Below are 27,463 nucleotides of genomic sequence, written 5' to 3'. Positions count from 1 at the left end.
ACCTAAGTAATATGCCCCACCCAGTTGCTAGGACACTGACTTCCTTAGATTACAAGGCTACCCCATAAATCATAGGAACTGCTTTTATACAAAAGAAGTGAAAGGCTACTTCACATACAAAAATGATAAATGTCCACTAACTTTCCCACAATTTCATGGTTGATAGTCATAGAATGAGATTTGGATAAGGTAATTAGGACTATATATAGTCTATAAACTCTCAAAAACATGAATATCTAGATCTCAAAATTCTATGCCTTTTTTATGAATTTTGCTGCATGTATAACTTAATTTCTAGCTCTAAAAGTTCTATGCCTTTTTTTATGAATTTTGCTGCATAAATAACTTCTGTGTTTTTATTCCACTACATCTAGACCTTAAACTATTTTACAGCCAGGTATATATTTTATTTTTCTTAAAAATTCTCCTGGAAAAGATAAAAATGCTTTGCACAGATACTATGTATACATGTTTGAAATGAATTGACTAATAGCTCAATCATAAAAATTTTCTTCACTGTAGTCACCAATTTTCTTATTTGTCACATGCAAATATGAACACGTCTTGAATAAGGGAAGAGTTAAAAAAAAAAAAAAACAGAATAGAGGAAATATACAAAATGTCTGAGATGAACCAGAGTTCTAAAAAGAGGTTGTTCAAGTTTCTGACCTGGTATCACTTTGTTAAAATCATGGAGCATCCAGGATTCAAGAGGCATGGTATGTTAATTGGGTTTTCATCCATGTAACAAGATCAACTTAGGAGAGGAAAATTTATTTGGTCTCTCGGTATCAGAGGTTCAGTCCATGATGAGCAAAGTACATTGTTCTGGGCCCAAAGTGAGGCAGAACATCTTGGTGGAAGGGTGTGGTGGAGCACTACTGTTTCATTCATGGCTGACCAGGAAGCAGAGAGGGAGGAGGGTCACAAAACAGCACTTTTCCGAGATGCACTCCTAGCAACCTACCTTCCCCAGCCACGCCCCACCTGCCTATAGTTACCAGCAAGTCAATCCATTCCGACTAGGATGGATTGGTTAAGTTACAGCTCTCACAGTCCAATCATTTCACCTCCAAATATTCCTGCATCAACTCAGGAGCTTTGGGGGCAACTCATATCCAAACCATATGGTTCTTCGTAAGCATACCTGTACCAATGAGGGTGTGAAGACATTGTGACAGAACCTTACCAACAGTAATTTAACTTTCTAGTCTTTATTGTAGGTTTTAATTAGTGAGTTTATTTTAGAATTAGGTGTTCCATTAGTATAAATGAGTAATCATCTTAACTGTGGTTTTGTGTGCTGGCCAAATTATTGTAATTCTTGGTGTATGTGTGCACATGCTTCTTCTTTTTTTTTTTTTTTTTTTTTCATAGACTGGGTCGATGGTGAGAAACGATTTGAATGAAATTCATATACAGAATGAAAATTTACTGAGCTTTTTAAAGTGTTTTCTCACACACCTAAAAATCTCGAAGCAGTATCATCTTCTTTTTCTGTGCGTGTGTGTGTGTGTGTGTGTGTGTGTGTGTGTGTGTGTGTGGTTCTGGAATTTGAACCCAGGGGGTCTCTACACTGAGCTATATTCCCAGCCCTTTTTATTTTCTATTTTGAGACAGTGTCTTGCTGAAGTCCAAAGGCTTGCCTGGAACTTGTCATCCTCTTGCCTCAGTCTCCTGAGTTGCTGGGATTACAGGCTTGCACCACCATGCCTGACTAAGCAGTTTAACATTCTTATGCAAATAATATTCTTATTCAAAGTATTCTATTTCAAAAGAATTTAACACATTTTATATACTTTAGCACACAGCAGGACACATTTATTTATTCTCTTATTAATCCAGATTTGAATTACATTTATGAAATCCTAGAAATAAAGGACATTTCAAGTAATCTTGCTATCAGGGAGTGGAAATTTTCCTACTAATATACTTTGATATGGAATAAGGGTACCTACCTAATAAATCTATTATCTTATCAAACATATATGTGTGTGTGTGTGTGTGTGTGTGTGTGTGTGTGTGTATATATGTGTGTGTGTGTGTGTGTGTGTTCTGCCAAGTAATATTTCTAGGTATATTGCTTCAGTTTCCTTTGCTCTGCAAAACAAGGATACTATGTATTTGTGACTGCTTTTATTTCTGAGATAGCCGTACCTTCATCACAACTGACCAGATTCGCAGTTGTTGTTAAACCCTTTGGAAGACGTGGCATTGCCTGGGAAGATTTACTTCCGTGAAAGGCTTTGAACTCTTAGCAATAGTACTGGACGCTTTATGCAGTATACACAAGGGGGAGATTTCTTGCTATGCCAATCGCCAGCCTCGCCGCAGCTGTGACACAAAATCTGGAAGTTTGTGTTGGAAAGGCAGCATTAGGCACAGATGTTGGGAAATGATAGTGAGCATTTTCAGTCACCCTTATGGAGACGACAACACACACACGCACACGCACATGCACACACTTAAATGAGCTTACAGAAGAGGCTGAGTTTCTTCAGATGATCCCCGTCCCATGGGGGTTGGTTACTTAAGAATTAGAGGAGTCTTTGTTGTTACTGGACTCCTTCCTGCCTTTGCAGAGACTGATGATTTGGAAAATCCAAATTGCTTGCTTTGTATCTTCCAAGTCTACAGCTGAGGTTGGGCAGGCTTTCAAGATGAGCTACTCAAACAAATAGAGCTGCAGGCGTAGATCCAGCCTTCCCAGGGTGCATTGCGGTCTATTGAACAGAGTGAGCTCCTTAGCATATGAGCTCCTTAGCATACAGAGAATGGCAGGGCATCTTATTTACCTTCACTTCGGATTGTATGTTTTATGCACCCAGAATAGACAAAAGGCAATATGACTACTAGGATTTCATTCACATTAATTTGTAGCAGATGGGAGAACCCGTGTTTTTCCAAGATGTTTGTGGTAAAGCAACCCTTATTGTAGAAGAAAAAAGAAATATGGGATTCAGCTGTTTCTTAAATTGGTCATTTATATTAATGTATTTCAGAAGTAATTCTTTTATTAAGTGATTTTAATTTAGTGGAGTATGGGATTAACATGGTGTTACATTGGGCTGGCCTAAATTAAAGCTGTGCAAAACTATAAAAATTTTGGTATAATTGGCAAATTATCTTTTCTCCCCTTCGTTTGAGGTTTGAAACTACCATGTTTTCAGAGAATTCATATTGGCTGCAAATGGCCTAGGAAATATACATTTTAGAAATGTGCATGTTGAAACATTAGTGCTTATGAAACTGGTACTTCTTCCTCAAGGGTCTCTCTGATGTCTTTCTACTTCTGTGCCCCAGCTATTTGTCATGTTATTTGCTTGGCTCAAGAATCTCACGAGAATCTGGTTGACATTGGTGTACTTACACATAAGCCATAGACACATGGGTTAGCAGCATTTTACACTAAACCTGACAATATGTGCTCATCACTAAGCCAGCATGCAAAAAAGATTTCTTAATCCTGGATTTTACTCACCAACCTGTAAATTGATACAGGTGATATCCATTAAGTGTTTATTGGCAACAGAGACACTGAATTTATTTAGCTACTACTACTACACTTAGAGGGAATTTTAGTGTAAATCATTACGAGAGTCGTCTCTTAGGTGTGATTACTCATAGACATTTATGTCATATTAAAACTTTCTTGGGTGTGGGAATGTAGCTTAGTGGTAGAGTGTGAGCTTAGTATATGGGAGGCTCTGGGTTCAATCCACATTTCTCCTAGCAAAAAGCTTGCTTATCTGACAAAGGAAGTTTTCATCCCATTTTTTAGTAAGGCTAAAACAAAATCTGATATTTATGTCAAACCCAAAGACATGATTTAAATATTCTGTAAGTTTCAAAGAAGTCTATTTGTTTATAGAAATTCTTCTTTTCGATTTAAAAAGAAAGATTCTTTTTTAGGAGCAGTTTAGTCCATTTCAAAATATAGAGAAACATTTAATACACACTGGGTTTTTTACTATTATTTTATAGAAAATTATACATCTCTGCATAAGTGAAATAATATCATCTACATTATAATGCCAAGTGTTCAAAAGGACTATAATCCTAATAGCAAGTAATTTCCATGTCTAGTATTTCATTTATCCTCAGACAACCCTACAAGGTACACTCCACATAGAAGATGTGGACTATAAATTAATATCCCTGAAAGCTGTTGGTTTCTCCCAGTTTCCCTTGCACTTTACACGTTGGAGTGTTCCAACTCTTGCTCTTTTGAGCATTTCTCTATATACAGTCATTCCCTTTAAGATCATATGAATTTTCTTGAAACCATGTAAACTTCCTGATTAACCTCTTATTCTTAAAACATTGTCTTAATCTCAGTAATACCTACTTCTAGTAGGATATTCTTCTTTCTGTTTACACCTTCTCCATTTTCCTTTCAGATTTTTCTTCCCTTAACTTTCCTATTTAAAGGAACAAGGCTGCAGCCATTTCTCCCCTCATTCTGCTTCCCCACCCAACACACACCATTTTATAATCTGGATTGTTAACTTCCTCGTCAGTCATTGGTCCAGTTAGCCCGTGAGCTTCCACTACTTAAGGGTAGTTCCCCTGCTATTCTCTCTTTCTTTCTCTTTCTCTTGCCCTTAAGGGCAGACACTGTTTGTCTGCTTATTAAAATCTCTTGCGTGAGTTCCCGTGTCCAAAGTGGTTTTCTGGGTGCTTTCACCTATCAGAAATGGCCCTATATCTCTTGCCATTTTTGTGTGAACTTCTTGGAACATATTTTCCACTACCATATCTGTACTTGTTCAAGATTCCCATTTTCTTACCCATGGGTCATTATCTTTTGTCTGAACTCTTGAGATATCCTATTATTTGATCTACCAAAATTCATTTTTGCTTTCATGGAAGCAATGCAATAACTGCTATTAAAATGACTTTTGAAAGATACATTATGAGAATATCATTCCATACTTAAAATCCTAAAATGTGTTCTCATTGATCTTAGATAGATGCCTAAATTCAATAACTAGTCTCTGCAAACCTCAGTCTAAATCCCCCAATTCAATCTGTCCTCAAGTATACAGTACAGATCATACAGTTTCTTTCAGTGACTTGAATAGTGACTACTCCCTGGCTTCTGGATATTTGTACTTTTAACATCCTTTCCTGTCACCACAGAATTCTACTTCTTTGCTTAGGTAATTCCCAGGCATCACTTGATTTTAGTTTAAATGTCAACTTGAAAACTAGATTTTCCTGACGTGACCACTTACAAGAACAAAATCATGCCTTTCATTGATAGTTTAAGTAGTTCTCTTTCCTGGTTTCCTTGAAAGCAAGAGTTGCAATTTTCAGAACCTACCAGAAGTCTACCACATAGCCACTGATCCATAAATATTTGCCAGAAACATGGAGACAAAAGAAATTGCCTCTACACAGTATACTTTTAGATTGGTGGGAGAAGTAGAAATGAAAACAGACAATTAAAAAGGACTGTAAAGAAGAAATAAAGTGCTTGAGAGCAAGATGAGAGGGTGAATTTAAAAGCTAAAGTGAGGGCTAGATTTTGATAAGCTTTTTCTTCTCAGGACCACTATAGTCTCTATGAAGTAGGAGGCAAGTGAGAGAAATACATGATGTATAGAGAGATAGAAGAAGAAAAAAAGCTATTAAATAGCTATCCCTGTAAGAGGAAAAATGACCTTCCTAGAGAAAAATAATTGAACATCTGGACTTCTAGGCTATGTGGAGAGCCCACCTGAGGCTGCTGGTTGTCTGATTTTTCTCCAGGCGTGATTAGTTGTCTGAGTGCAGGTGATGAAGAGGTAGATAGCTGAATAAATTTTTGAAAATACCATTATTTTAAATCCTCTGCCCAGAGGCAAAATAAGGCCAAGTGATCTGGATTCTAGGGATCAAAGAAGTCTTTGTGAAATTTTTCCAGTAAAGGAGAGTTTGAAGAAGAAGTAGAACAAGGCATTTCAGACAGAGAAATGCACCTGTGTTCAGATCCAGTCACGTAAAAGAGCTTGGAACATTCAAGAATCTATGCAGAGGGAACAGAAAGTGGCAGAGGAGCTTATTTCCAGGTCCAGATCCTACAGGACCTTCGAGAACCTGTTAAGGAGATCGGGTTGATTCTAAAGGGCATTGTTAAAGGTTTATAAACACAAGAAAGACAATCAGCAGGGCAGTAGGATATAAACTGAATTCAAGTGTAGGGGGTATAAAATTGGACATAACCCACTGGGGGAAATGAAGTGGAAACTGAATTAAGGTGGTGATGGTGGACATTTGAATTATCATTATGTATTGGTATCAGGTGGAAAGATTCCCAGGAAAAAATTAAATGATTTCTCTAAAATACCACAAGACTTTAGTGGAAGTAAAGCTAACACCCATAGCTGACTCCACGTCCAGTGCTCTTTCAACTCTGTTAATGCAAAGCTCCCCCAAACTGGAGACCACACCTCACACTGTCTGACCCAGGTGTGGTGAGAGGAGGCACTGCGTAGCAGGCAGGGGAGTCATCCCATGACACCTGGGCAGAAATTACACAATTGGTACAGGCATCTCTTAGCAACTCTTCTGAACCCTGAAAGGCAAAGGAAAAAAAATCTGAAATTTGAAGTCCTAACATAGATATTTTGGAAGAGGATTCCAGGAATATTTGATTTGATTTACAACACATGCATACACACGTGGGCATTTTTTTTCTTCCACTTTATGTCTGCTTTTCCTTCCAAAACCCTTGTATTGTCACTCACTAGTCACTTCTTCAAATTTGTTTAAATCACTTTGAACCGTATACGTGTTTATTTGCTGATATCCTAATGCATGAAAACCCTTCTTCCCCGCTTCATTTTCCCATGAATACAGTGTTCTGCATTTGTCAGCAAAGTGAACTCTAGTAGTACCAGGAGCTATGTCGACTGTACCTTAAGGACACACGTATGTGTGGTGCGGTATGAGAACACAAGTAGACGAACCGCTGCTTATTATAGTGTGTCCACACTTAACACTTTATAAACTGGGTCAGGGATAGAAGCTTAGAAGTGCGGGAGAATTAGGTGTTTTAGTCCCATTTTTATTAACTTAGCATTTAAAAGTGTGCCAGAGAAAAATAAAGTAAATATTGAACTGACAAGGGGAGCAAGACGTTTGAGAGGGGCGATATGAAATCACCCATATGACTGTGTTACTCTGGATGTTGCAGCTGAGCTCCAAGAGATTTAACTGCACAACTCAGGACTCAAATTCACTAGTATAAGCATTACAGGTATCAAGCAAGGCCTGATTTTCAAGTCCACTGGCCAATGGATATTTTGCAGATGCTGATGATGGTAAACTAAGCAAATTCCTGAAGCTAACCAGGGAGGACTATATTGTTCAATGGACAGAAATGATGGTAATAATGACTGCTATTAACAGTCCTTAATATATGAAAAGCACTAGTTGATGAAACTAATAAATTAACTTGTTTCAAATTCTATAAACCAGGTAATGTCAATCCCATTTAGTAAGGGGGAAAGGGTAAATATAATCCTATTCTGAGTGATCTAAAACCCAAGTGCTTAAAAGTCCCCATAAAAAACTCAAGAGAGTTTCCTGTCAGTGGACAGTAAGACAAGGCTATGTCCCTCTTCTGTTCTTACAGCACATCTGCTAAGTTTCTTTCCATCCTACATTGCATCTCAGACAGATCTACAAGTACTAGGAGGGTGCAGTTCTTAAAATCACTCAGTCATATATTATTCACTCAATGGAAATCCATATCGAATAATTACTATTTTCGAGATACTGTTCTGTTCGAAGAGCTGGGCAAAATAACATACGTATTTATTTATTCCCTCTGAATGAATTAGGGGAAAAAGTACAGTTATTATCATTGTAGTGTAAAATCAAATCAACTACATAGAGACAGAGAGAAAAGTCTGTAACTAAGAATGTCCTGATGTTCTGCAGTTTTGTTATCAGCATTTGCCACTCATTCATTCATTTACTCATCTGTTAGAAATTGCTAACAAACAACCACCAGCAGATGGAATATGTTTAACGGTATAATGTGCACAAAATAATAATTGAGAGATTCTACTACTTTTAATTTTTTTCTGGCAATTGAGATTATTTGATTTATATTCAATCCAAGTCAAGGACTACTAGAATTCTGTTAAACTGTAGTACTAACCTAGGAGAAATAAACTCTAAGTGAGAATTTATATTAATGGTTAGTAAATATTTTGAGGATTCCATGAAATAGTGAAAAGTGTTAATTGATACCTATCAAGTTGTGTTTGCTAACATTCACAAAACTATACAATATGTATTCAATTGTCCTTTTTTTTTTTTCCAGTTGCCCTTTCTATGATAAAGAATCCAAGTTCCATATTTTAACTTTATTTTAGATGGGAAAATATAGGCTAATGAAGTTCAGCACTTCCTTTAGAGCACATTGTGGTTTTGTTTTGTTTGTTTGTTGTTTGTTTGTTTGGTACCAGGGATTGAACTCAGGGCCTGAGCAACATCCCCAACCCTATTTTGTATTTTATTTAAGAGACAGGGGTCTCACTGTGTTTCTTAACACCTCATTGTTGCTGAGACTGGCTTGGAACTCGAGATCTTCCTGCCTCAGCCTGCTGAGCATCTGGGAGTTACAGGCACACAACAAGGTACCCTGCAAAAGCACATTGTTACTAACAGCCAGGATGTCAGTAAAAGTATTTTCCTCATCATTCTATGTATTTTATACAATAATATAATTTTCCACTCTAACCTGGTGTTTAGGCAGAGAAAATATCTGAAACATTAATTATAAAATTTCCTTCTCTACCTATCCGTTGGGGAATTAGTTCTATTCAATTTGGCTACCATCATTTGGCAAGTGAAATAATTAACATTAAGACAGAGTTTTTACCCAGCACAAATGAAGAAGGCATTTGGTATAAAAATGTGCTATTCAAATATCTAACTCTCAAGCAGCAAAAAATGTCACAAAGAATATTTTAACTTGCCCATTTATTTATTTTGTGCATAGCATTCTCCAAGAAACAAAGTTCTTGGAGATATAAAGTGTTATGTGTGTATACACATAACATTTGAGTGGAAAGGGGGGTGTTACCAGATGTGAACATTTTAATAATACTGCAAAGTATCCTATGCGAGCAGAATTTTTTTCATCTTTCTGAAATATTATCTATAATGTATATGTGCAAGTCTGCAGATTTCTAATATAACCCTACCTGCTCATTTCATTTAAGAAACATGAGGACTGAAATGGAATTCTGTATGAGATTAATAAGGAAAAAAGATAATGAAAATGTGACATCCATACACAAGTCATCTGGCCTGGAAAGATATAAATTGATCTTCTACAGATGCAGCTTTGTGACTTTTGAACGGTTATTTCCTTTCAAACTAGAAGTAGATATGTTTTAACTAGAGAAGGAAATACTTCTATGAAAGGAATGTACAATTTATGAGTCTAATTAAATGAGACTTTTCTTACAAAATAATTCACAGTGTAACCAAGAAGAATGTAAAGGGGGAATAATTACATATTTACTATAATAGAAAAAATTAATGATACAAAATAATTTTTAAAAGTAAATATTTTTTAAACAATTAAGGCACCAATATTAGAGAACCCTGATATGTTTTTCCACATAAATTAAATAGCACATAATGGGGTTTATAAATTTAAACAAAGCAAATTAAGGAATACAAGATTAAAATTGTTAAATTGGAAATGTAATCAGTTAAGTGGTACATTTGAGAATCTAAACAATATTGAAAACTAGATATTCATGAAATGTTACTAGATCCTCAAAAGATAAGAAAAATTATATCAGTTTGTATGTTATTTATAGTCAAATTATTTTGTAACCTGATCATTTATATTTGATTTTATTTTTAAAAACAGAAAGGAGAAGAAAGAAAAACCCAGATACCTACCTCATTTTCCATCATTCTGAAACCACAAAAGCAAACCAATCCATCTCATACAACCAACTACAAAAGTACTTACAATAATTTATGGTCATGGAAATACCTATATAATTCTAAATGTACCACACCAAATTTCCTGAATGCTCTCAAAAGTAACTTTTCAATTGTTATGGCTTCAAAATGATAGTTTGCCAAGGATCTTTTCTATTTTATGGACAAGACACATGGAAAAAGTCTCATATTTTAGAGCTATTTGTGGTTTCCAAAATACCTTAATTGGTTTTGATGTAGAAAAAATAAATATCTATTTACAACAAGATTTAACTGTAATTAAATTGTTTTTGCATGTATACTTTAGGCCAACTATGAGTCTAGAGAAATCCTTTTCCTCCCCCTCCTGTGATTAGTTTAATCACAATTTCTCATAAACTATGCAATTTGATTTTTCCCTGCTATATAAGCACTTAAAATACTAAATTTACCAGTAAATACATCTGTTTTTCAATGTATTTTTTTGAAGATGGAGAGAATGATCATTTAAGCTGTAATTTCCATTGCAGCATCTAGTAGCATGACAAATTATAAATTATTACAGTAGAAAAACAACCAGAAAACCAGTTTGCTACATGTTAAATAATTTTATATGTCCAGATATAATATATTCTTAGTAAATCATTACTAAGCACTATAAACAAAATTATTAACAATGCATCATTACCATTTTAAATTCCATAAAATGTAAGCATTAGTTAATTAAAGATCCTTGGAAGACTGAAGAAAGTTTAAGAAAATCAGTATTACCCACTATGTGTTCCAACCAAATACTAAGTCTATAGAACATTAAAAGAACTTACATGAAACGAAGAGTTCTTGACAAAAGAAGTTTAAGAAAAGCTAAGTAAACCAAAATTTAAAAGATTTCTTTCTGTAGAACTACATAAAATATTTTAGTTATGAATCCTTAAGGAAAACGTACACCATGTTCTCTAAAATGTCTTTAACCTCAGAATATAGTCGCTCTTCTTTTTTCCAGAGCTTGCTATAGACTAGTGATTTGCAGGATGTACTTTGAAAAAATTGTATTTAATAATCTATGCTACACAGAAACAAAGGAATATTAAATAGTTATTAAAATAAAATATTTAAGAGAATATAGAATTTTATCTATATATCTATTTAATTTATAAGGTAGATTGTACATTAATCATTTATACATAATGTATTTATTATGCATCATGTTTATATAATTACATATTATATGTTATATTATATATAATTACAAAGTAAAAAGAATTCCCCTTTATGGGGTCATGGTAATTTTAATTATCTTTTATTTTATAAATTTTCTATGAAGAAATCACTAAAAGATAACAATTTTTAAATCCCATAACTCATTTTTAAAAAAGTCAATTATAGCATTTTAAAAGTGAGATAATTTACATTTTACAAACCCGTTACAACCATGACCTATACTCTAGATTTAAGAAAACTTATACATCTCCCAATCACCAAAAACCTTCATAAAGTTCAATGTTCAAACAGAAAACATAGGATAAATTGATATCCACATTTCCTTCATTAAACTATTCTTTGGGCTTCTCTGCTTATGTTTTCACTTGTTTCTACAATGTGTTAGAGATTTTATTTTTAAATTCATTTTGCTTTGAAAGAAAAATCCAGTTCCCTAAATTGAATTCTTTCAGCTTTTGGAATGATACCATCTTAAATTATTGGGGACAGATTTAAATAGTTCTTGTTTATAGTGTTGCACATTATTTGTTCCCACAAGGAAAGTTAAATCTGGAAATAATTTGAAATTACATATCAGAAGGAAGCTATTCATTTAAGACTGATTTCTGAGTTGAAAAAAAAAATTGCCAAAAGTTATGTTAAAACAAGTAGTCTCCTCACCAAATATGAGCACTACAGATGGCAGCTGGAACTTTCTTTTTCTAATTTTGGTTAAAAGCTGGTGTGAACACATCTGAGTTTGTTTGAAAAGTCTTGTTACAACTATTGTTCTAATGTGATTATTATTTGCATCCTTTTGCATTCTTATTAGATGGATGAGATAATTATAGGATTCAATGAATTTCATGCTTATCTGAGTTGAATAGAAACACCATCCATTTGATGTGCAACTCAACACATCTGATGTGCAAAGAAGTTGCATAGACTTTATAGTTTGATTGAATGGCCTTGAGAGCTGGCTTCCAGAATTTATTATCTGTTGACTAAACCACTAGGCCAAACTTTTTGTGTATCTTAAAATTCATTCAGGTAACTTCAGCCTAAAACTTCAGAAGCATAACTGATTTATGAAATACACGTTGTGCCTATTATGCCATTTCTATTATATACCACATTTACAATACATATAATATATCAGAAGATATTTCTTCATTAACCATCCACCTTCCCCTTAGAGATACTCTCCTATTTAAAGACTGTGCTGTTTGGTTTCTTTGTTTACTTGATTTGTTTTGTGTTGTGTCAGGAACAAATAATACAATGACTTTATAGATTTTAGGGTTTGGAAAATTAAAAGAGTGAATCTGAGATTATCTCTGCATCCTTCTCAATTATATTATTCCTCCCTGAGGGAATAAATCTGAAAGGAAAAGAAAAATTAAGGTGTAAAAGGGGTGGGGTAAGAACATATTGATTAAAAATTAATATTTATTTATTTATTTATACAGACTGCATTTTGATTCATTGTACACAAATGGGGTACATCTTTTCGTTTTTATTGTCCCAGCACATTTATATCCCTAAGCATAACAAATGGTTGTTAGAAATTAAAAAGTTTCAAAATAAATTCTGTTTAAAAAAATTCTAGCCATAAAAATATTTAAAAAATAGTTTGTTGACAATGAGTGTTTCGTTTTAGTTGAAAAACGCATTGCTATCATCATCACTAATGCGGCCACAAAAAAGTTATTATCACAAGATCACTACTGAAAATAATTTTGTCTTTATTATACTAGTTAACATCTTCTTGGTATAAGGAACAAAGAATCCTTGGAATCCTTTCTTTGAAAAAATAATTTCATTACCAACAATCACTCTTCAGAAGACAGCAAAATCATGTCCCACTTCCCCCACCGCATTACTTTCTAGAAATTTCATCTTTTGATTAAGATGGAGCATCATGCATTTGTCTATTCCTTTTTGGATCCTCAAAAAATTACTTTTAATTCATTAATGCCTTGATAGATTGAGGTCTATTGTAAGAAACTGCTTAATTAAATTTTATAATATATTGTACTTATCTTAGAAATATATTAAACTTCAAATCTCTATATTACTCGTTGTACAGGTTGAACATAAGAAAAGATGCTCTATAGATCAGTTGTCCCATTTTAATCCCAATAACACTGTGAACTTTGCAATTGGTCATGTTTTACTCTTTGTTTTGGACTGTGGGATGCTCACAGGCAAACATACAGATATGTGTTAGTATGTTTTCTGTAATAACCTTGCCTTTTGCTCATTTAATTTTCTACCATTATTTTTCCCATTTCCTAATTTTTTTAATCCTGTTTTACATTATTCTAGAAGTTGCCTCAAATTGTTTTAGAATGGAGTAGGTAATAAATAATACAATACCTTGTAATTTAAAGAATACATAATAAACAGCAATTGTAAATTTTTCCAATTATTTTTTTCCAATTATGTACATTTCTTAAATGATTAAATATTTTAGAAAAGTGTGTTGTTATGTTAACTCTACTTTCATAGCTTATCATTCCATATTTACCTTCTCAGCTTCTTAACCAATATACTACAGTTTATCAGAAAAAGTAGAAAGCTCTAAGTTTTGAGAATTGCCTTAGTCACTGTCTTAATTATGTACCTTCACCAGAGAACATTTATAGCAAAAAGGATGGTTTTAGTCTTCTTTCTGTAAGACCATAAAATAGCACTTCACATTCAGGCAGATCCAACAGCTGTCTCCTGCCAGGAAAGTCCATACATTATAACTTCTGCCAGCTGTGGGGTACAAGGGAGAAAAATGTGTGTAAGAATAAACATATGTTATATCACGTCTACATATCTTTTGCCTTTGGACTTTTAAGACACTGGTACTATTTCCAGGACTAGAATAACAACTATAAGTATGACGTCTATGAAACTCATTTTGATAATCATGACTTACACTGTCACATTTAAAATGCTGGCTTCTCGTTTCAGCTGAGCCCTGGAGGTGAAACTCTCCAGAGAGACCAAGTATTTAGTGACCATAAAGTTGAATTTTCAGCAATTCTAAACAAGTGAGCAACTTGTGATGATGGACACAATATAAGGTGCCCATGCAGCTCAATTTGACAGATGGCTTTTGAGCATAAACAAGCAAGGGAGCAATGTGCTAGCCAAATAGGACTTGGAGATTCCTGATCTTTCTACAGCAGTTTAATATAACTTGCTCGGGCAGAGAGGATATTTAGTGGAACTAAAGAACCAAGCTCAGTTTTTACTGTGGTGGCTAAATGTTGGCCACGCTTTGATAAATAGTATATGTTTGTGGCACTGGTTTCAATTCTCAGCATCACACAAAAAGAAATGAATAAAATAAAGGTCCATCAACAAGTAAAAAAGTATTTTAAAAAAAGAGTACAAGTTTGAAGTCTGCCTCAGTAAGTAGTGACTTGAAAGAAAAGTTTCATTTGAAGACAATTCTCAGGAAATCAGGTGTCTTGCAGAAAGATCTGAAAATCTATATATCTTTCATATGCACCTTCTCAGCTTCTTAACCAAAATCTGTGAATGTGGCTGTAATCACAGAAAGACAACCTAAACTTAATCCAATACATCCATTTGGATTGTGATTACCAGCAATAACATCATCTTAAAAAATTTCAAGACATGGAAGTACATACACAGGTATATATTACAAATTTAAATCTTCATTATTGATGTTCATAAATAACCTCCCCAATCTTTAATGTTCAAAACAGTCAAATAGGCATCACATTATCATTTTCATTTGTATATGAGGAAACATCTTTTTAAAATCTATTTAGTTACATATAACATTAGAGTACACATTGACATAGTTACAAAAGCACAAAATATAATTTACTCTAATTCAGTCCTCAGCAGTTTCTCCTCCTTCCAGAAACTTCTTTTGATAAGGATAAGACAGTAACCCAGAATCCCAAACCTTAAAAATGACAAAGACATACTGGAACCTGTGTTTCTGACTCCTAGCAGGTTATTTTTGTTGCTCTGTTGTTGTACTGTATGTGGTAGGTTCCAGCTCTTTCTGACTTTTCCCATCACTCTTATAAGCATGTGCACATCTCTTTCATCCTGATTCTCTCTCTTCCTGGGGAGGTAGTTCAAATGTCACCTTAAACTTTCTGTGCTGCTTCTGGTCAGGTTTATGCCTCTCTTGTGATTCTTATCATGTCATCAAAATGGCTTGTTTTCACATCTGGTTCTAGCGTAAAATGAGCACCTGCAGGGCATGTGCTTCATGACATTACTGTCTGTGTCTCCAGTACACAGCCTGAACCAAACAACATATGAAAAAAAACAAATAAAAAATGCATTACCGCACATGTATTATTTACATATAAAAACTTGATAATTTGGCCCTAGTAATTTGGAATGTGTGACCATTTTGAGCAAGCATTCAAGAATAGTTTGTATGAAGCTTGTAGAAGTGGAGTCTAGTTTTCCTTCTTCTCTTTGACTTCTCCTCCTTCTGAGAGGCTTCTCTCCAAGTATTTATAGGCTAGGAGGAAGTAAGGAGTTAGATCTATCTTGGTGACCAACAGAGTATTCAGATGAATGACTTTTTAATCTGCACTGATGACATGTAAATGCTCTCCAGCAAGACAGACTCTTTCCACAGTGCAAGTGGGTTGTAGTTTCATCTCTCAAGTTGATACGTAGGTAACTCCTGCAAGTCTAAGAAAGGAAATATTTAAGCATCAAAGGTTGTGTCCCTAGGTTCTGACCTTCTGCCTACTTCATGCATTTTCAACAGGTGAAAATTGTTTTGAGGGGAATAAAAATATCTTACACAGGGGCTGGGGATATAGCTCTGTTGGCAGAGTGCTTGCCCCTGAAGCACAAGGTCCTGGGTTCAATCTCCAGCACTGCAAAAAATAAATAAATAAATAAATAAATAAATATATATATATATCTTACACATGTAAATAAGTCAACAAAATATCTGTTTTATGAAAATTTCATGCACAGTGATATTTGAAATACAATCCAAAAAGACTCCTTAGGGGGAAATAAAGAAAACAAGATTGAGAGACACTATTCTATTCCAAATTTCGAGTGACATCTTTTCTCTAGCCTATGAAATGTGGTTAATCATAATTGTCCAATCAGCAATATTTTTGGTGGTATATGAAAATTCTCAGGTACAGACTAGAGAATTGAGGCAATGCACAGATATGATCCATATCACTCTGTCAAGTTTGCACACACTGAAATGAGAAAGAATACCTTCCATGGAACTTGTTATAATTTTATTTCAAAGGAAGAAATTAAAAAGATAAGTACATTTGCAACATAAATGATCCTATTTTATGTTGCAGTTCACATGAACAGATCACATCAGTCCTGGGTCCTCTTAACTTTAGTCATCTTTATACCTTGGGGAAAATAGCCTCCTTTTCCTATTAAATTCCAAGGTATAAGTATCCTGGCTTCTAGCCAGTGTTTCTAGTGACTTAGGCCACATCACACAATTGTCTGGCTAGTATCCCCTTATATAGGAGATTTCTAAAAGCTGTTCATAATTATCTCACATTGGGAGATAAGGGAAAGATAGCAAGTATCTGTTTTATATGAACTGAAATTACTTCACTTAAAAAAAAAATGCCAGTTTGGCATGTTGTGTTAATTAGCAAGACTCCAGTGCAAAATGTTTTAATTTTTGGTATTACTAAACTTTGTCTCCCTAGGCAGGATAGATCAGTTGAACCAATAACAATAAGGTCCCCATTTCTAATTCATCTGTCTGATGTGTAAATAAGCCACCAGCATGGAGTTTCTTCATCTGAGGTAAATACCTGGGGCAACAAGGAAATTTAAGGACTGGGATTTGCTTCCAAACCATTAGAGCATGGGGTGAGTAGGAGAAGTTTTTTAGGGCTCCAGAGGGATCAATATTTGGTCAACATGGACCTGCTTAAAGGCTGCCCTGAGACCCAGCTGGACCCCTGGTTTTCTCCTGGCAGGAGCTTTAGTAGAGCAGGCAAAGCGATCAGTCACTCAGGTCTTCATGATTTTGCACCTGCAACACTCACTATATTGCCCTAAGGAAACATTGCTGGACTATGATCGTATTCTGCTTCAGAGAAAAGGGGAGAATGTTGAGCCGAGTAAACTTATGATGCCTATTTTTTTCTCCACTACATTTGAAAAATGTGTTATAGTTTTCTTTATTGAGAGCGACATCTAATCTTTTTGGGTGTAATAGAAATTTTCTTAATTCCTCTGGTTTACCTAAGGCTGTCTAAGTTATACTTCTCATTTTCTTTTTTCCTACCATACACACAGATGAAGAACCATGGAGATTTAGGAGCTGGATCATCTAGGTTCCCCTGAGCAAGAACGTCCCTTCTATTCCAAACTGCTCATTCTACAGATGAGGTCAGAAAGATGGTTTTCCGGAGCATTCTTTGGATAACATGTCTAAAACAAAGCTTGGGCTTCCAGACTCCCAATCCAGCACACTTTCATGATGGGTAGCAACACGCAGGTCACTCCTTTTCCTCAAGTCCACCCACCCTCCTCTATTGCCTGCACCAGTCGCCCACACACCTTTCCTCACTGCAGTAGTTCCCATGTAGCTTCTCATCCATTTTGTATGTCAATCTCATTATCCTCAAAATTCACTGCAGCGTTGCTTAATTATCCATCAGGAATCTCTGCTCTTATCACTCAGCTGGCATTCTTCTTACCTGTCCTTCTTTCTCTCTCTCTCTCTCTCTCTCTCTCTCTCTCTCTCTCTCTCTCTCTCTCTCTCTCTCTCTCTCTCTCTCCCTCTCTCTTTCCTTCTGCAGTACTTCAGATTGAATGCAGGACACTCTACCACTGAGCCACTGAGCCATTTCCTAATCCCTTCTTATTTTTCATTTTGAGGTAGGGTCTCATTAAGTTGCCCAGGCTGGCCTTGAACTTGCAGTTTTTCTTCCTCAGCCTCTAGTGTGATTACAAGCATGTGCCACAGTGCTGGCTCCTTTTCCCTGTCTCTGTACATCCCTTTGCCATGTAATCACCCTCTCCCATTCTTCTCAGTTGTTCTTACAAAGGATACCAATAATACATTCATTGCCAATTAGTGTTTCCTTTGTATCATTTTCTTCATTGAACTCTGATTTGTGTGTTTATCCTTATTTTAACAATATTCATCAAATAGATTGACTGTCTTCCATTTTCCCAGCTCTCTGATCAACATCAGAGCTGCAAAAAAAGACCTGGTCTCCACCTCTTCAATATTGCTCTTGCCTTCAAGGTTCTATTAATGACTTTTGCTTTCTTCTCTGCTAATATAACATCTATACTTTTCCTTAACCATATTCCTAACTATGAATGTGGATTTCCCACTGTCTATTAGCCTACTCTACCTAAAGTTCTTCCATGAATTCACTTTCCATGGTCTAAAAATGAACACATTATCTTGCTACCCTCCGTCACCCCATCACTTCTCCTCTAGTGTCTCTATATATTAAGACACTGTAATATTTGCCAAGTTCCTTACATAAGAAACCAGGTTGACAACATTGACTTCTCCCCTTTCCTTCCCTCTTACATTCTATGTTCAAATGATCAGTAGAAAGCCCCATGGAGACTAAATATTAAATGGCTCTTAAATGTACCCTTCCCCTGAAATTTTCTTGCCCTGGTCCTAGTTCGGTTCTCCATGTCTCTCAGTGAACCATGGCATTAGTATCTCCGATGTCTCTTTTTTCCCTCATTCTAATCTACATTTCCCAGTCCTGCCAGAATAGTCTTCTTAAAACAGATTCAGGTACATGACTTTTGTACTTAATAATTCCCCATTCAGTTTAGGTCTTGATTTGGTACCTTGAGGACATAAGATATCTCACAAATTATGTAAAACTACAATATTTAAAACCAAAAAAATTTAAAATGGAAGAAAAATAAGATGAAGCTAGAAGTGAAGATCAAGGCAACATGTTATGCATCTTTTATACTAACAGAACACTCTTAGCTTAGTGCTAAGGGGAAAGATGACTTCAAAAAGCAGTTTCCACATAGGCATGCTTTTTCAAATGGATCGTAATCTCCCTGAGAGAGGTTATGTCTTTTGTTTAATTGTGTGGATTTCTCCCCTCCCCTCTTTTTTTTTTTTTTTGTATTACCAGAACTTAGTATTGTGGTTCAATGACCTGGTTAAAAGCACTATCCTTAACTGGTATGACTAGTCCTGTCCTTTAAATACCTTCATATTCTTATTTTTTCTTATTTCTTATTGATGTTTGTATAAATACTGAAAATCAATAAGTGCTAAATATGATATGTAAAAGACATATGCATAGCACTCTCATATTCTACTCTCATGCATGTGCAGACACACACACACACGCACACACTCACATGGGTACACACAAATATACTTACCCTCAACATCCACAACTCAAAACTGTGATTAGAAATCAGTGTTTCCCTGTAGTTGCCAAATTCTGCTTTTCCCATCAATTATTTTTTCTGCAGATGAATCCACCAGGTAGCACAGCTTTTTTTTTTTTTCAGAACTATATGATTTATTGTGAAAGATTGCCATGACTGTCAATCAGGTAAGAACATGGATAATAACTAGGCAAGCTCTCCTTAGAACAGAAGGACACGTTCTTATAACCACCACTGTGCAATTAGAGTAGGTACTTTGGGGAGTGGAATGGGAAGGGTGCATCTGGTATTCATTTGGGAAATAAATTAAAGGACAGCTATTATTAGAGATTATAGTTTGTCTTCTTAAAATTTATAATCTTCCTGGAATGATTCTAGTTGTGGGAGTGAAGTGGCATACTTCTTGCTATTTTGAATGAAGGAGCTGTAAGCATTTCTGTTATGGTCTTCAATTTGTATATATTATTTATGTTTGTTATGAAAGTTGATGTCTATAGTTAGGCAAAAATGACATTTCATGTGTTTGTGTTGATGGATCTGGAAAGGGAAGAAACAAACTTTTTCATGCTTAAGGAATGATTGTAGCCATATGATCTCTCTGACATTAATGTGATTAACAGAGGACAGAGCACAGTACGTTTTTATAAAGAAGATATTCCACTAAAAGCATGAGCTTGGGCATCCCTGTGCACAGCATCAGGTACAAATCACAGACACATACTTCACAGGTTCTGGTGTTTCTGTTTAAAAGCTCTGCTGCCACCGCGTTGTACAATCACCAACTTGACACATTGTTGACAAGAACTGCCAAGCACCTCGGCTTCATTTCTCACACAAGAAGGCAACAGGGTTGGAAATGATCCCCAACATGACACCGATTATACTTTCTTCAGCTGGAGCACAGATACCCTTCCATTTGTACTCTCTTAGCTAACTCACTCACAGATTTTTTTTTCAACATTCCTCTAGTTCTAGGAAATGCAAATAAAAGAAGAAATGTACGGCTGTGTCACTATGTTAGACATGTGTCACCCATTCCATACTAAGACTCATGCTTTAGTTGAAGTTTTGGAGATCTCCTTTTTTCCTTCTTTATCTTGATATATAATATATCAGAGTGGACCTGTACAAAAAAGACAAAAAATTGCTTGTGATTAGCAATAGGTAGGATTGATTCTCAATGTAAAAAGAAAATTCACTGAACAAGTCTATGTGGCTTATTTATTTCCTGTTAGTTTTGGACTTACATGCTTCATCCTCATTCCAATGGTAAAGTGAATCTTACCAAGCCTCAGAAATTCCTCTTCATCTCCCAAAGCAAAGATTACTCTTGCTGTTTACAAGAATTACTCTTCCAAATGTAGTAATCGGCCTGTGCAACCTGGCAATGGTATTGTCCTCATGGGCAAGGAGACTCTGGAGATTTGTAACTTAAGAGTTTTTCATCTCTAGTACCTCAAACCTATGGGATATGCAATATGCACCTTTTATTTTCCAATATCATTTTCCCACTTTATCATGTTGACTAAATTTCATTTTAAAATAGCCAGTAGAAGAAAATATTCCAATACACCATAGCCTTGTGGAATTCTATTTCTTTAGGGGAGGGTTGCATACTGGGGATTGAATTCAGGGACACTAGACCACTGAACCACATCCCTAGTCCTATTCTGTTTTTTTTATTTAGAGACAGAATCACACCGAGTTAGCACCTGACTTTTGCTGAGACTGGCTTTAAACTCAAGATCCTTCCTGCCTTAGCCTCTGGAGACTCTGATCTTGACACGCCTGGTTACTTATGGAATTCTTACAATGACTTTCCTACTTCTATCTTTTAAAAGAGAGATGATATAACATAAAATTCTAATGACTACTCCTTTTGGAAATCAAAGATGGTGAGAGTTTTTATTAAGTACTTCAGATCAATTTCTTGTCTTAAATAATCACTGAACTCCACAGATGCAGTGACGGTGGAAATAACTATTTGAACAAGTTCCACCAGTTTCCTCCTTGTCCCCAGCTGGACTGAAAGATAAGGAGTTTCTGTCTCCTGTACTTATAAGTAAGGGAAAGAAGATATACATCAGCTGAGTTGGATGGATTTGAATAACATCAATCCTCAAAATTATAAGTAAGCATTCACATACAAGCCTAGGTAGTCCAACAGCATGGTGCTATGCAATGGTATTGATGAGGCATAACCGACACCATTCCACCTTTTGTTCCTTATATTTGTAGGAACCAGTGGGTCTGAGAAGGGAATTTCAGCAGATAATTGTGTATTTGAAACCAGGAATGTGACAGAAGGTATTTTTCCCTTTTCCTTTTTTCTTGAAAGCCACTCACGAGTTATGTGTGTTGTAGAGAAATTCCTTCTAAATCAATGGATTGCATTTCATATGAAAGATAGAAATATGTAGGTATGTTTTTGAGAGAATATTTTGGAATTTGATGTTTCTCTTTTACAGAAGCTTTCTTCCCTACTGGTTTCTTGCTGATGTATCCTAACTCTTTATCCTTAGCATATACTATAGACTTCAAAAACAAACAAACAACAAAACTATTCTTCAAAAATTGATAAATTCTTTGTATGCATTAGTCTTAGAATGTTGCTTCAGTTTCCAGCCTGGTATTGGTTATACAAATATACTGATGAGCTGGCCTTGAAGCCACCCACATCCTGGTACATACTAAACAGAAATCAAGCCTCCATTATGAAATGAGAATCAAATCCACATCCTCTGTGCCACACATTGAAATTCTTGCCTTTTTTTAGCTAGTATGTATGTCAGCTCTTTCTTATTTTCTTTTTGTGAACTTGCGGCCTCAGATGTTAGTTAAGTTTTACTATTCTTCAAAAGCATTTATTTGAAAAACATGTGAATGGAAAATGAACATACTAAACTAATTAGGATATGCAAATGTGGTTCAGTGGGACTGCTTTTTAAGTGAATCATACTTATTTGAATATACAAATAGAAGAAAATTTGTTTCAGTAACAATCTGGAAGTTAGTTCATGTGGAACAAATAAGGGCTTAAATTATAAGGATTAACTTTTCAGAATCTACTTTGCAGTTCACCTTTTTAATAGAAGGAAATGTAGACTCAAGCCAGAGGTCCGGATTGGCATCCAAGGAGGTTTGTTGAGCCACAGACAACTTACCAAGTTCTTCTCCTCTTTTAAAGTGAATGAGGAGACTGAGAAAAGGGCCTCATGAGGATTTACGTGTTTCCTTCAAGAAAGTTTAAGAGCAAGCAGGTGCAAATCTAGAACGATAAAACAAACACTTAAAACACTTTTCTTCTAAATAATATTTTAAGACAAAGAAAAGAAAAGATTTGGCATATTTATTCCCAAGACTTTATTCTTGATGCAGAACCAGAAATGATATTAGAAGAGAGAAGTAACATTAAAATAAAGGAAAAGCTACATTTAAAATGATAAAAAGAAATTAAGGCAAAATAATGTGTGGAAGGAATGAATTTTGAGATTACTTCAGACTGAGATTACATCCCCAAGGGGGCAATGTCATATTTAATGTTTAGGATTTGTTTTACATGGATAAAAAGGACTCGGGTTTTTTTGGTCAAGGTTAGATTATGGAATGAAGCAGAATAACTAAAATTGTTATTCTAAATCATTCCACTCAATCAACATATGTGCCATTTTTTTTCAGCAGAAATATTTCTACCTGTAGTTACTTGTAAACCTATTTAATTCAAAACATATTGCATTATTTTTATGAAACAATTCCATGATTTGTATTAGACAAACTTCTCTTTGGATTTTTAATATTATTTCATTTATTCTTCATTTAAGCAACGAATATTTGTTGAACTCCAAGAATGTGAACTTTGTGGTTTAAGGTGGCTTAGAGAATACAGGGGTACAATGACATGGTCATGGTCCATGGTCCATGTCTGGCTAACAGTCTCATGTAAGAGATAAGGTACAAAATATTCATTCTTCAAGAGGAAAGTGTCTCTAGCTACAATGCTACAGGTGTCTATGTGCATTAATTGGGATGCTTGAGGGTTTTATTTTTTGGCTGGAGGAGAACTGAAGAAAATCCCAGTAATACACAAATGCCTGGGGAATAGAGGAAAATAAAGAGAAAGTAAATTACTTGTTCTCTGATAATTTGTTATTGACCATTAAATTCTGGATACCTCAAAGCTTGAACCTGGCCCTCTCCTTTTCTCTTTTACTCTGTGCTTTCAGTTACTACCTCTACACAGATGAAATCCACAAATACATATTCCTAGCTTGGTCTCACCTCTTATCTTCAAACTCATCTATCTAGATCCTTCCTGATACTTCCTTCTATGTTTATGAATGCACCCCAAACTTGACATCTCCAAACTCACTTTCATGATCTCCTTTTCCCCACAAATCCAACCTTTTTCCCCATGTCTCCTCTCTCATTGACAGCACACTATCCATCCATGTGCTGAGTCAGACACCTAGGAATCATCCCTGAAAGACAATTCTCCTCATCCATCCTTCTCTCACAGAAGTATCTCATCACTTAAATACTTCAAATCTATAAATTTCTTTACTTTGGTCACTCAGATCTAAGCTGACACCATGTATTTCCTGGATCTGGTCTATGGACATTCATTCTGCTCTCTTCTTTCCACCAAAGCTGTTCTTAACTCAGCAATCAGGGTAACATTTTGTTTTGTTTTTTTTTCAAAACCAAATATAGCCCTGTTTGCCCCAGATTAACTTCACTGATGACTTCTCATTATCATCAGTGAAAATTCTTTAAGAAAAAAAGTAGACTACTTGAATTTACCTGTAGATACCAGAGGCTAGTAGTAAGTCCCTCTGAAAAATACAAGAAATTAAAGAAAACACTTTCCAGGAATGTCTTAGGAAGTTCTTGACACACTAATGTTTGGGGGAACAAGTGAACAGATATCCAAAGCTAGGGAGAGTTGCTTCTAAGTATTTCCTTTTATCTTGGAATATTATATGGTTCTATCCCTTCTGTGAGCCCAAAGAGAATAGGATTCATGTAGTGGGGAGTCCTGTCTAGACAAGGCTTTTTCAGAGAAAGGTTACAGTACACCCAGTTAATAAATCAACATGACACATGTCCTGCAAAAGCTTAGGGAAAGAGCAGTGGAATTTGAAGGTGTGCACGTGCTATGGGGCACACAGATATCCCACCATGAACTTCCAGTAATACCCGGAAAGCCTTCGTATGAGGGGAATGGCTTGAAGTCCTGACTCAGGCAGTGAGAATGGGTCAGTGAGAGAGGCACAGGTGCTAATGTGAATTTCAACTTCATAATTATTTAACTTTTATCATAAAATATGCAATAAGTGCATATTAGTGGAATGAACTATGAGTTTCTGTTCTCAATAATCCAGTGTTTCTACAATGTTCCCTCACTTGAGGGAACAGAATGAGGATTTAGAATAGATAACTCTCAGCACAAGCACTCCCATAAACTCATGCCTTTAAACTTAGCCACAAGGGAAAGATTAATTATAAAATCAGGAAGGAATACATAAGGCCTCTGTTGACCATTGTTTATTTAATGAATTTTGACATATAGACAAAGGAGAAAAGAAATAAATGAGGGAGGAGTAAGTACAAAAGGCAAAAACAAAGTTATTATGTTCAGGTAATACAAAATATTCCCATTTATTGAGCTCTAGAATATATTACCAGAAAGATAAGCTGATGCTGGAAAAGCACGTTAATCAAATTATATAGTTTTTTCGATTACCATTACCAAGTACTTTGAAATTTGTATAGTAGGTAATAGATGAAAGTGTTTTATTGACTTGGAAAGTGGAAAAATGATGCATTTTGGGGAGACTATCCTGTTATCAGTGCAAAGTGGAAATGTTTAGGGAAAAAATGGAATACAGAAGAATAATTAGGGATTATTTGCAATACTTTAGATAATAGTAATTTGGACTATGATTGGATTTCTGATAGATACAGTACCTCCATGGGAGTGGAAAATGAAGGAAAATATGGAAGGTGAGGGTGGCTGGAAGTTCCTCCTGGGAATTGGAACTCACTTCCGCCATTGTTACCTTGCTTGGGCAAGGGTAGACGGTATTTTGGGTACACCAAACCAAAACATCACTTGAATCATGTGTGATCAAGAGATCATGTAGATATGGTGAGTATTAGTAGTATTGCCAAATTCTTGAATCTGTATGGACTGTGTGGCATGATTTCTATCATTGTCTTAATTTTATGACAGAGGTAAACATTAAAAAAAACCAGACCAGCAAAGTTGTTACTTGTTCCTGGATCAGATTATATTCAAACCTTTATATGGAAAACTGCAATGTGGTTTGTGAACCAGTGGAATCCTTTTTGCCCTGATTAATCATAGACCTACACTACTTAGTGACTCTACATTTTTATGGAGTCACAATTCCAGTGTCTCAGTGTGGAAACCTGTCCTGAATGAGAATCATCCACCGGCTTTTTGAACCATGAAAATCACATGTAGTTCTAAAATGAGAATTGGAACATGAAACAAATAGAAATGAGTCTTGAAGAAGTGAATGAGAACACATTGACAAAGGGCTTCTTTCCTAGGAGAACACAACTTCAAAAACCAGCATTATGGATTAGTGATTGCTTGATGTTCTTCCTTTCAAAGATCAGAGATTCTTTTCCTTGAGGCAGCCTGCAGGGTTTTATCTTGGCAAGTCAAGTGTCCCTGGTTGGGTTACAGCCCTAGAAGCTAAGCTCAAACCATGATGTGCTGTCCTTCCCCAGGAACCCAGGGAGGGGAAAAGCCAAGAGAGCAAGAGCATTCTCCAGTCTGCAAATTGTGATATTCAAACTGATGGACTCAAAGGATAGTGGGTCTAAAAGAGGACACAAGCAGAAGAGGCCTGACAAAGCAGAACTTTGAAAAGAAGTGAGCAAGTTTCCTGGCAATGATCATATGTAGAAATATGGTATTTGCAGCTTTTGACCACCAGAGCAAGGACCATGGGATTATAGACAGATTTAAATGTAAACATCTAAGGCCAAAAATTAGGAACTGGAGATATTTGGAATTTAAAGCTTTTGAGATATGACAGATCATCCTGTATTTGAGGTCTTTCCATAATATTTGTGAGGAAATCTCAGCACCAAAATAAAAACCTGTGTATGAAATTTGAAAAGAAAAATTCAGCACAAGAGATGTAAATTTAGAAATTACAAATGGGTGATAGAGGACATAGGATTGAGTGATGCTGAGTGGGAAGAGAAAATAAATATATGATATTTTAATTGTATCTAGTAGGATATGGACTGTATATTATAGTTTAATTGTTTATCTTAGCATAGCAAAGGAAAGAATCCCTGATTCTTGCAAATTAGGAATCCCTAATTCTTTATCTAGATAGAACTCTCTGCACACTGGAATTACACGGTGGTGTGTACATAGGCCCAAGAACTGTCAAATATACTTAAATAGTAGGAATGGGGAGACAGGCATAGACCAAATCTTAAACCTTATCTACATCATTTGGTGCTAAGTGGTTATTTAGCATTTCTTTCAATATATTGATACATATTACATGATCTGAAAAGAACAACACTCTACTTCTACAGTGTTCCAGACCCATAGATGAGCTCAAGATGTATTCCCGTGTGGTAACCTCAGGATTTTCAGAGCATCATAAAAGCTTTTTATTGTACACTCCAATGCTGTCATCCACAGTTAGCTAACAAATATGATAGGTTTTTAATATAATCCACTCCGTCCTTGCCAGTGCTCCTTGTATGTTACGTCATCTTCATGTGGGCCAAGAGTTTGTTTTCCCCAGATGGCCCTCATGAAGCTGCTGACAGCCCTTTTGACTGAGAAACTGTAGAACAGCAATCTTCCAATTCGTTGAGTACTACTGACAAAGGGGAAGCTGTTGATACCCTGATGCAAAAGCACTCTATCAGG

This window comes from Sciurus vulgaris, assembly GCF_902686455.1.
Source record: "Sciurus vulgaris genome assembly, chromosome: 9".
Classification (NCBI taxonomy): domain Eukaryota; kingdom Metazoa; phylum Chordata; class Mammalia; order Rodentia; family Sciuridae; genus Sciurus; species Sciurus vulgaris.
Note: the sequence above shows the minus strand (reverse complement) of the source record.